Source organism: Acomys russatus, chromosome 1 (genome assembly GCF_903995435.1).
Source record: "Acomys russatus chromosome 1, mAcoRus1.1, whole genome shotgun sequence".
Classification (NCBI taxonomy): domain Eukaryota; kingdom Metazoa; phylum Chordata; class Mammalia; order Rodentia; family Muridae; genus Acomys; species Acomys russatus.
In genome coordinates this window covers 35254407-35266809 of record NC_067137.1, presented here as the reverse complement: position 1 = coordinate 35266809, position 12403 = coordinate 35254407, and the positions used below count along the sequence as shown (strand labels likewise).

Sequence of the window (12403 nt, the reverse complement as noted above, 5' to 3'; positions counted from 1 at the left end):
GCATGCTTTCTGAGCAAGCATGAGGACCTGAAATTATATCTGGGCACTGTGTAAAATACAAGGCATGGACATACACATCTCTAACTCTGGTGGTGGAAGGGTGGAGGCAGCAGGATCACTGTGGGTTTTTGCTGCCAACTTATCTGAAAAACAGTTTCAAGGAGAGACCCTGCCTCAAAAGAATATGGAAGAGTGACAAAGGGGGATAGCTGGTGCTGCCCGTTAGCACCTACACAAGAACAAGTAAAGACAACAGAACAAAAAGTGCGTATACAGCACATACATATGCCATATGCATGCAAGTGCATACACCCACATTCATAGGCATAGGCATGTGCATGTCCGGATCTGCAATGAATGATATGACCTAGTTGATGACTTTTCCTTAAACATACGGCATTGCTGTCTTCTCTAGTTTCATCCTGTTTCTGTGACAAATACCATGAGCAAAAGAAACTCAGGGTAAGGAGAGGATAAAGCTGGCTTACAGATTACAGTCTATCACTGGTGGATATGAAGGCAGGAACTGGAAGCAGAAATCATGGAGAAATGATGCATGCCATCTTGTTCATGAACTCATGCTTAAGTAGCCTTCTTATGTAGCCCAGAACAATCTACATGGAGAATGGTGCCCCTCAGAGCAGCATGGTCCTCCTTCCTAAAATAATAATCAGAAACAGCCCCCACCCCCGTACATGCCTATCACCCAATCTGATCTTGGCAATTCCTCAGTTGAAACTTCCTTCTCAAGTGACTTTAGTTGGTGTCAAGTTGACAGTTAAGCTAACAAGGAACGCTTTTTAATGCACAACTGAGATTTTAGAGAAAACATGCATTCAATGGCTAAACCTCAGTTGAGGAATTTTGCTGACACATGCGAGGACGAGGCAGTCTCTTCCCCATGGAAAATATGCATGCTGTATGTGAAGAGTGCATGTGGAATTTTTTATGGCCATCCCATGGCCCAGGCTCCGGCCTACCAAGGGTGGAAGTCATGCACTTTGAAGAAAATAAGTAAGAATAAATATGTTTCATTTAGCACTGCAGAGGTGTATGAGCCCTTAAAATTTCTTGATCAGAATCCCATCCTAATTGCGCTGGTTGGCATGGTTATTGTAGTCTTTCTCTGAGAAAGATTCATTATCTTGTTGATAGCCTAGAGGAAGTAGGTAACGATGAAAGCATGAATCAGTTTATAAATTCTGGATAATTCTATAGGACCAGATATCAAATACCAGGATTCAGGGCAAGATGTCCAGAGAGTGACGTACAGTTGTGTCCATGGGGACAACATCTGCCTAAGTCCTCCTCTCCCATCCAGTGTGGCCAAATAGATGATAATCGAGACAGTCTAGTAAATCTCAGAGTTCTGTAGAAGACATAATGAAATGGCTAGAAAACATCGAGGTGAATTCAGATTCTCCATAAAAACTGTGTTAGAGATTCTGAAGGAGCAGAGGGTATTTTTTACTATTGGCACGTGTTTTGAAGGAGGTCATCACTCAGCTGTTTTTCTGATGCCATCAGAACTCTCCGTGAGCATCCCAGACTCAGAGTATTGAGAATGAACATAGACAACTGATATGAATATTCCAAATGCTCTCATACCAAGGTGTCCTTCTTGCCCTGATGGATTCCTGTCCACCTGTTTCTGATTGGAATCATGTTTTAATATTCCTTGACCATTTATGACATCAAAACTGTGAGAAAGACCTGACCATCTTCACTGCAGATTTCATCTTTCATAATAGAATCAGAAAACTGGAAGAGGAGACTCTGAAGGTTTCTACCAAGGTGATAAATGTTTCTAGAAGGAAAAGAAATGTAAAAAGTAATAGGAAGTACTGACAAGGAAGAAATGTCCTGTTTCCTTAAGCATGCGTTTCACATGAGGGACAGAGATTGACTGGCCTGGAGTGAGGGTTTATATTAGCATTGCCTATCCTTGTCTATTCTACGGTTCATTCTTTATCTTCTGGCTTCAGAATGGCATCCCATCTGGTTACTTCACAATTATATTTATATCATTTTTTATATGTGTATATATTAGAAATAATAATATTTAAAGGAAGACATAAACATTACGGAAATGGAGACCTCTGATTTTTTTTCTTACAATTTTTCTAGTGCCTCATAATTTTAAGATAATTCAGTTTATTATTCAGCTAAACATCAATGAACTATTAACTGCAATCTAAATGTATCAGAAACCAATTCTTCCAGTTGGCAACACACTCAAATGTACAAAATTAATGGCCTTTTGCTTCCCAGGAATCTATAGTACATTAACAATGACAAATGTGTTTATGCAAGATATTGTCTGAAGGTATTGGAAGATTGTCCCAATGAGCAGGATTGTAATTATAATTATGAAATAGGAAATAATAACTCCCCCCAGGGAGTCCAAAACTATTTCTTGAGAATTACTTCATGATTTCAATCTGAGTTTCAAAATATTTTTTTTAATCTAGAGCCAAAAAGAGAAAAAGAAAGAGCAGTTAATCAAAATAAATGATAAAATAGATTGTAACATCTCCCAAACTCCTCAGAGCTAAAAACCAGGTGCACAATCACCAATAGTGAAATTTGGAGAAAAGGGGCTCTGTGTGTCTGTTTATTCTATTTAAATAAATAGATTAAAGAAGTCTGTGATTCCAGAGAATATGCTGTAGCCCGGAGCCCATCTCCACCCCAGTCTCCTACCAAGCCTAAGGCAGAGACTCAATAACACCGAGTTCCATGCAAGTTCACAGCTTGTCACGCACACGTGTGTATAACTCATATAGTATCGATGTATTGGCTACAACTTCTGAAGATGACTGGCGAGTGAAATTGAATTCAAGTAACTTAATAGAGCACTCTAATTACCAGATCTCCATGTTTACTGATGGTTTAGTGAATACTGCTTATTGCTGTGCGGGAGCTGAGTATAGGGTATGCTCAGAGTTCACCTTTCAGTATGTCACATATTTGGAAGCATAAAGCAGCACTTCTTTCTTAATAATACTAGCTTATAAGTAACCCATGACTTTTTGGAACTTGGTACTTCTTTTTATTGTGTGCTAAGTTTTGTATGATGGGACATTTCAGATCACTAGAGTAGTTGTAATTATTTTTTTAATGAGAATATGGCAATTTGGCACATAAACTGAGCAGCTGAAAACAAGATGTTTACTTTCTTTCAAAGTCTGTAGGTTGAGCCTTGAGTTAGCACGTCTGTCTGTAGAGTTGGTTCCTCCAAGGAAGGATGAGCTTCCAATGGGATGGCCTTGATGCCATTAGTGCCCTTTGATTCATAGGCACATCATTCTGAGCTCTTCCTCTGCCATGGTGTTGCACTCTCCTTGCTTTTCCTCCCCTCACTATAAATACATAAGCCGTATTGGATGAAGGGGCTGTCTTAACGGAGCATGATTCAGCTTTGCTCATTCATTGTGTCTGCAACAAACAGTATCTCACTCCGATTCTGAGAAAGACATGGAATTCGGGGAACATACTTTTCAATGCCTTAAAGTTATAGTGGAGAGTTTTCTTTATACTATAAAGCAGCCTGCTTATACAACACACAGAACAGATTTATTAAGACTGTTGGTCACACAGGACTCTTCCTCAGAGGGGAAGTGTTGGAAAATCTAGGTCAGACTCTCTGAGAGCACAATTTGTGTTCAGCTATGTGGACAAAGTTATATTACTGTTTAGTGTTTTTCAGAAATCCATCATTGTTTCAGTTTTGGGTACACTTCATAATTACATATGTTTGAGTCACTAAATAATATCTGCTTCTTTATGTAGAAGAAAGCAGTATGATTAGTTGTAAAAAAGCACAACAAAACAAAATGAAGTGAAGGAAGGAAGGAAGGAAGAAGGAAGGAAGGATGGAAGAAAGGAAGGAAAGAAGGAAATGGATTAAACAAAATTACAAGATGATAACTGCTTCCTTCTTGAGGGGAAAGAGCAATTATAGTCATCATAGATGGTAAAGGCTATGCAGCTCCTGACCCACAGAGACTCAATCCTTAGATGACTTGTGCACAGTGTGCATCACTAGTATGTAATATGCTTTGATGATTTGGTTAGTTGACTGTATCTAACTCACAGATCAAATTAACTCAGGCTCCTACAACAGAATACCATGGATTGGACAAATGCATAAAGTAAAGACATTTTATTCTTCTACCACTCTGCAAGCTTTGAGCTCAAGGGCAGACTTTGAACCTAGTGGGGTCTTTAGAGGGCTGTCTTCTAGATTACATATAAATGGACACGTACGCAGTATAGCTTTGTGGTATGTGTGCATGTGAGGAGAGGGAGGATGAGAAGGAAAGAGGGAGAGGGAAGGGAGGAGGAGAGAGTGAGCTCTTGCAGAACTTGAATTGCTGTGAGCATTCTCTAATGCGAACTGTACAGGTGGGGGACATTTGGTCCATTGCAGCACAGCTATCTCCAGTCACTGTCAGTCCACACAGTTGGCAAAGAGGAGGAAATCTGCTGCTAATATATCACTTTTCTCTAAGGCCCTGTGATACTACCATCATAAAAGGAGGAGGAGGATCAGGAGGAGGAGGAGGATCAGGAGGAGGATCAGGAGGAAGATCAGGAGGAGGATCAGGAGGAGGATTAGGGGGAAGAAGAGGAGATAGAACAGGAGGAGGAAAAGATAAAAAGATACTTCATGGGAGTAGCTTTCTAAGCATCTCCAAGAGCTGCAATCTCACAGCAGACACCCTGTTCCTCTGCCTTTCACACAATTCTGCTTCTGAGATTTTCCTTGAGCCTTAGGTGCAGGGTTTCTGTTATAGATGAATCAGCTGGGGTGTCAGCCCATGATCTCTTATTCTGTGGATTTTGATCATCTGTGTTTTTTGTAATGATCGTCATCTGGTGCAAAGAGGAGTTCCCTTGTTGGGGGATAAGATCTTACTTGTGGACATAAAGACACATATTTAGAACACTATTCATTAGAAATTACATTCCTTTAATAAAACAATGGTCACATGTTCTCCTCCAAGATCCAAGACCTCAGCCACTCCAAGTAGTTGTAGTTTCAATAACATAGCTGCCTAAGTAAGCCTGAACAAGGAGGCTCTAAGAAATATCTTGGAAAGGGAAATCTCTCAGGGCTTCAACCCTATACAGAAAACTCCAGGGTACTGAGAAATGCTTGGAGTGAGAAAAATTACCTCCCCTGGGGAAAAGCCACGCCCTCAATTGGTTATCTAACAAAATAGTCACCTCTGAAATGCCATCCATACATGCAATATTACAGGAACTGAGCAGGTTTTATTTGCCTGAGTTTGCCAGAGAGGAAGAGCATAGGAGAGGCTAGGAATGATATAATTATATTACAACATAAAACATCTTTTAAAAGGCAATTCTCTCAAAGAGTTTGCTTAGGGATAGTTAGTGCGGCCTTTAACCTTCAGATCTTCTGTTGGTGGAAGCCTTTCATAAACCACACTCCTGACAATGTTCACGTGAGGCTGAAATAAAATAATGAGTGGAAAGCACTGAGACTTTTATGACTCACAGGAGGCAGTGAGCCTGGGAATTTCTATTTCTTAAATTAGCCCTATCTAGCTACCTGCAGAAAAAATGACTGTTCACATTGCTCAAAGTTGCAGTTAGAAAAAAAAATCATTATTAAAACCATTGTTTCCTGAGCTGCGGAATGTTTGCCTCCGCTGGTACCTGCTGTGAGAAGTATGTCACACCAACTTTGCTCTTTTGAAGGGGAAAGTGGCTTCTAGATGTGCTGAAATGACAATAAATTTGTTCTTCTCTTCCCCTATCAGCACATTCTGGATGAGACTGTAGGCTTTGTACTAGTTTTGTACATTCCTTCTCATTAAAAGAACATTAGATTGTTTTGCAATAAATGACTATCATTCTCTCTCTCTCTCTCTCTCTCTCTCTCTCTCTCTCTCTCTCTCTCTCTCTGTCACACACACACACACACACACACACACACACACACACACACACACACATGAATGCACAGAAACACACGTGTCACTGATGTCAGTTTTTCAAGTTGGGCATTACACATGCACACACAAGCACACATATATTATAGATAGATGATATAGATGGTAGATGGATGGTTGGTAGATAGATAGAGATAGATAAATAGCTAGCTAGATAGATAGATAGATAGAATAACTTAATGAGAAATCCGTCCCTAAAGTGAGTATTTCTATTCATTCAACATGGATTTACTGAACTCATGACCTGCCTGAGATACTTAAACCCTGAATATGCAATGCTACTCTACCAGCAGGAAGAAGCAGGCCGGTGGAAACCACACAAGCCGAGGCCTCTAACACATCTAAATGGAATGCTGTTTTGATCCTGGAATATAGAGTTGAGTGTGAATAAACAATACAATCTCCTTAGAAACCCTTGGGACTCTGTGAGGGACTGTCTCATTAATCATGATCTATTCTTTGCAACTCACACGGGGAGCTAATGTGGGAAGGAACATTTTCTGTTTTTCCCTATCGGCCCAGCAAATGGAAAGGTCATTAGGTGTTCATATGGAGCAGTGTGTGATACTGGGGACTTGGCCTGTACCAAGGGAGGGAACCCAATTACTTTCTGTAGCAAAAAGAGATTTCTCTTGGTATCTTTGCTCTAAAACCCACAGTTTCATGCATTGTTTGGGATTCTTTTTAACCTCCGGGCAAAATGTACTGTATTCTCCGATGAAGCTGCTTCAAAACCATCTGTTCAATACAGGGAACACAGCTCCATTTGGGAGAAAATGAGAATAAATATTTAGTTCATTATTGATATAACCATGATGAATACCCATTGCCCTTCTTTAGACCTGCCAGCCCTTTAATTGTGAGTCTGGAGCTTTGAATCATATACAAAGTTTGCATTGACTCCATGACTCAGGAATTCATCAGGACTAGTAATTCCTAATGACAATCAAAGCTCTGATATTGAAAGCATGTTGGAACCTAAAACTGTCTACTTACTTCATATTGAGGTATAAAGATGATTATTTCTTCCTCTTTGATACTACACACATTTAGCTTAAAATGATAGTTGCCACAAATTTGGGGAAAAGAAGCTCTGTGTGTGTGTGTGTGTGTGTGTGTGTGTGTGTGTTTGGAGAAAGTCCTCTTTGTGCCTTGCTTTGAGTGTTAGATTCATAGGTATATGCCACCAACCTACTTACATACATGTATATTAATGAGTTCATATTAATATATAACTACTATTAGTTCCAGGCAATGCATCTCATGATGGTGTTTTTATGCATACAATGTATTTAGTCATTTTCACAGCCATAATTCATATTTTCTTTTCCTTTCTCTTCTTCTATATTCCTAATACAGCTTTTATTTTCTTATTCTTATCCAATAAACCCTATATATGAGAGGAATCATGATCATATTCCTCAGTTTTGTTTATTTCTCTTTGCATGATAATGCCTAGTTCCATTCCTTTTCCTGCAAACAACATAATTGTATTCATTTATATGTCTGACTACAGCACCAAATGTGTATATTTGCATAATATTTTCCTTATTCATTTATCCTTTGATGGGCAGACCTCTAGGCTGGTTCAACAACTTGGCTACTGCAAATATCAAGAAACAGGGGACTCAGCTATATGTATATTTAACTGATGTCATTTCTCTTGTGTACATGCCCACAAAATCTATAGTTGAATCATAGTGGAAGTAACTCTGCTTTTAATTATTTAAGAAACTTCTGAACTGACTTCCAGAGGAAAGAGACAAATTAACATTGCAATTACGTCGTGCAGACCAAACATTTCCTGCACATTCTTGCTACTACTATTATTTTGTGTTTTCTTAATGATAGCAATTCTTGTTAGGCTGAAATGGATCTTAATGCATTTTTTCTTTTTCTTTTTTGTTAAAAATTTAAATTTATGATAAAAGTACAACTTTTGCCCCTTTCCTTCCTCCAAGCCCTGCCATATTATCCTTCTCTATGCTCCTTCAAATCCATGTCCTTTTTTTCATAACTGTTATTGAATGCATGTATGAATATGTATGTGCATATATATATTCCTAAATATAACCTGTTCAGTCCATATAATGATACTTGTATGTTTGTTTCCAGAACTGACCATTTGGCATTGGACTATCAGTGTACTCTTCCCCGGGGAAGATCATTTCTTCCACTCTCAGCTTTCCTCAGTTATCTATGCTTCTTTGTGTAAGGCTGTGGCCTGGTTGGCTTTTACCCATCCAGTTTGATATGATGTTGGTATCATCCTTTCTCATCTCAAGTTTGGGCAGGCATGTTTGTGAGACTTTATGGGTGTAGCTTCTGATGTTGCTGAGAGACATGATCTTAGAGCACAGTGCCTATTCTTTGGCTCTTACACTCTTTGTGTCCCCTCTTCTACAATGTTTACTGAGCTTTAGGTGTAGGAGTGTTTTCTAGCAGTGTCCATTGGAAATGGGTTCCACAGCTCTGCATTTTGATTGGTTATGGTTTTCTGTAGTGGTCTCCTTCTATTGCAGAGATGTTTCCGTGATGAGGGGCAAAGATTATACTTATCTGTGAGTATAAGGAAAAAGGTTCATACACTGTTATAATTTTAATAAATGTTTCTCATCTGGGATGATGATGCTTCATCCACGAACAAAAGAGCACTTAACAGAAAACCTAGTATCAGACATGAGACAGTCTCTTTTGAGTCACCAGCCATGGCTGTTCCAGAGTCCTCCAAAACATGAAGCCTATTGCTATTAAGTACACTGTTTGATCTCTTAAGAAGTGGTAGGCAAGTCCCTCTTGCTAAAGACATTATGCATCTCAGAAACAGAGCTCACAGACACCTGAGTTGGAAAAGACATGAATGCTCACTCCCTAAGAACTAGATTTCATGATATCAGAAGGCACCATGCAAGATTCCAAAAGAAGGAGGCAACCAGCAGTCCTGTGATTCCTATTAACCACATCAATAACTAGCATGTCACAATAACCCAAAGGGTACAGCAGTGGCATGCGTATCTTGACAGTAACCAACAGATCTCCAGTTGGACTTCAAAACTGCTCAACATGAGGGACACCATGACTGCTGGAAACCTAAGTACTGAGTGGAATCATCGTTACCGGAGGAGAATCTACAACTCTAATGTATTGAACCAGCGTAATTCCTAACAGTCACTTATAAACACTTGTCATTAATGCATTTTGATTTCTATTTACCTGATGAGTAAAGATGATGATGTGTGTACATGTGGGCTTGCTGTTAATTTACACATTTTCATTTGAAAAGTGTTCATTTTATTTGTCTACCTAGTTAGTAGATTAGTAGATTTTTTATTCAGTGTTTTTCTTTTCTTTTCTTTTCTTTCTTTCTTCTTTGTTTCTTCACTTGTTTGTTTGTTTGTTTGTTTCCTTTTTTTGCGGGGGAGCCAGGGGTTCTCTGTGTAGTCCTGGCTACCTTGGAACTCACTCTGTAGACTAGATTGGCCTCAAACTCAGAGATCCACTTGCCTCTGTCTCGCAAGTGTTGGAATTAAAGGCATGAGCCATCACTGCCCAGCATTTTCTTAAATTCTGTATATATTGAGTTTATTAATCTTTCATTGAATAAATAAATATCACATATTTACTTCTATTCTAAATTTAATATTTGACAATTACATATAAAGATTTTCTGCTATTCTTTAGTCTGTCTCTTCTCTGTGAAGTCTCTGAAATACAGTGTTCTCTCTCAAAGCTCTACACCTGAGCCTCTCAGGCCTTTTGTGTATTGAAGCAACTGCATTCTAGCATTAAACAACCACTGTGGTTTTCTCCCTTCCTGAGCTGGAGGCTTAGCTGGGTTGTTGCTATTGCTCTGGAGACCAGGTATTTAAACACACCAATCCCACTAAAGACATTTCTCATTCAGACCATCACAGCTTGGTTTAGCAGAAAGCAGTAACTAATGGTGTACTGCCATGAGTGGTATTCAGCGACAGCCAGAAATGGCAGCTGCAGAGAGGCATGCATATCTTAGTCTCTCTTCTTATCTCACGCCTGAGGGATTTAGCGTGACAAATCTAGTGGGAATACTAGGGCAGTGGCACAGTGTGAGAGTGCCACTCTGTCTATTTTGTTCATTATCATTCATTAGAAGAATGTTTTCATGTTCAAGGCTGCTTCTAGGTCTTCTGAGACCAAGTTAAATGGCACTCCAGCTGTTGCATCCACATTTCCAGAAGCTGAAAAGAAGTAGAAAAGCACAGAAAAAAGTTGTCCTTTCTGTGTCCTTTAAAATAAAATTTCCCTGAGCTATGCCCACTTAACTTTTTGTTGGTCAGGATTAAGTCACGGGACGACTAGCTGTGGACCATGCTGAGCAACATTGGCTTCTAGAAGAACATATTGCTGTCTTGAATATAATTTGGATACAGACTAAAGAAAAGCACAGCAAGTGAGTAGGACACTAGCACTCCCTAGCCATCCACCAATAAGATATCCTAGCCAGGGAGGCAAGAGATAGGAGGTGGAGGTGTGTGGGTAGTAGAAACTGTGATGGTGACATTTTGCCTGTGGATGTTGACAGGGCCCCTAACCGCAACTGCTGTCATGTATTTTTATCTTTCTTACATGCATCAGGAGATGCTGTTGTGCACTTTTTGTTAGAAAGAGACTTTTCTCTGCAATTTCCTTCCTTCCTTCTTCCTTCCTTCCTTCCTTTTTTTTTTTTTTTTTTTTTTTTTTGTGCCAATTTAAATAGTTTCATTAGACATTGCATTTTCCACCTAAGATAGATATAGTGTTTATAAAGTGCAGTGTTCTCACCCTGGGCACATGTTCCTTGTTCAAGTATTAAGAATGCCCAGGAATTTACTGTAGCAGTTTAACTTAACTGCTATGTAACTTGCTAAATAAATTTGTGTTCTTCAAATGTTTCCCTGTGGAACAATGCTACACCTCTACTTGGACTGACTTAACACACCTCTTCCATGGTGGAGCCTGAAGAAGCACACCAGATGGAAGTGCTACCCCAACAGGGAAGCCACCAGGCATCCCTCCAGCCATGCCACCAGCACTCCAGTACAGCTTGATAAGGATGGGGTTACAGACTTTCTTCAGTTCCTTCTGCTGGTGTTCCAATTCTTCCTTCTCTGCAGTCTGAATCTTATCCAGCCAACTGATAATTTCATAACTCTTGTCTAGAATCTTCTGTTTGTCCTCATCATTGATCTTGCCTTGAAGCTTCTCATCTTCAACTGTTGCTTTCATGTTGAAGGCATAGGACTGCAGTGAATTCTTGGAGGAAAACTTATCTCTGCATCTCATCTTCAACTTTGTACTTCTCATCTGCTTGAATCACCCGCTCAGTATCCTCCTTGATCAAAAATGTCCCTTGTCATTGGTGATGGTGATCTAGTTCTCCTTTCCTGTGCTCTTACCTACAGAAGAAACACTGAAGATGCCTTTGGCACCAATGTCAAAGTGACTTCAATCTGAGGGACACCATGAGGTGTTGGAGATATGGCTGTGAGCTCAAACTTTCTGAGCAGGTTGTGGAACCTTGTGAAATGGCCCCCTTCCATGTTAGCACACCAATTAGTGTCATTATGTAAGTCTTGTTTACCCAACCATATTCTGTATATCAACTTTTTGTATTCTTGGTGTGAATGCTAGGATTGTGTGATGCTTACCTTTCTGTACTTAACATTTCACTAAGCATGACATCCTCCAGCACTGTGCCAGCTGTCACAAGTGCCAGGACTCCACTTCTGGCATGGCTCTGTATATATAGCAAAATTTCCTTACCGGTTTGTTTGTTGATAGACATTAGTGGCACTGGTCTTTTAATGATATGACAGTGTCACTATTTTTCTGATGTGATTTCACTACCTTTGGGTTTATACTCAGTGATGAAACTATTGAATTGTATAATGAAATATATTTTTAGTTTCTTAAGTATATTTCATGTCACATGGTGCCGTGTACTTATATGATTAACAATAATGCCTAAGAGTCACTCTTTTTCTATGTCTAGTGCCCCACTTATATTTCATTTTTATGATCCCAGTCTTCGCTGGGGTTAGGTGGCATCTCATTGTCATTTTCCTTTGTTTTTACCTAGTTCTCAATAACATTAAACATTTTTCACTTATCTGTTGGTCATTTGTACACTGACTCCTGAGATATGACTAGTCAGGTATTTAAGGTACTGCATTTTTGTTATTGCATTTTCAAATTTAATTTTAAGTACTAAAAGCTGGAATGCAATGCTATTTTCATATGGAATGGCAGCATGTTATTTTTGTTACATTTTCTACTCCACATAACAATCAAATCTCTGCTGCATTATGTTCTCATAAATACTGAGGTTTAACTTTCAATTATCTACTTTCCCTGTGTGAGTTCTACATGCACCCTGACATAATCAGTGGTGCAAGCTCAGT

The 12403-nt window shown here is 39.3% G+C and overlaps 1 pseudogene; it reads right to left on the bottom strand.

Moving 5' to 3' along the window:
• Positions 1-10932: 10932 nt before the first annotated feature.
• LOC127196035 (heat shock cognate 71 kDa protein-like) lies at positions 10933-11542 on the bottom strand (annotated as a pseudogene).
• Positions 11543-12403: the final 861 nt, after the last annotated feature.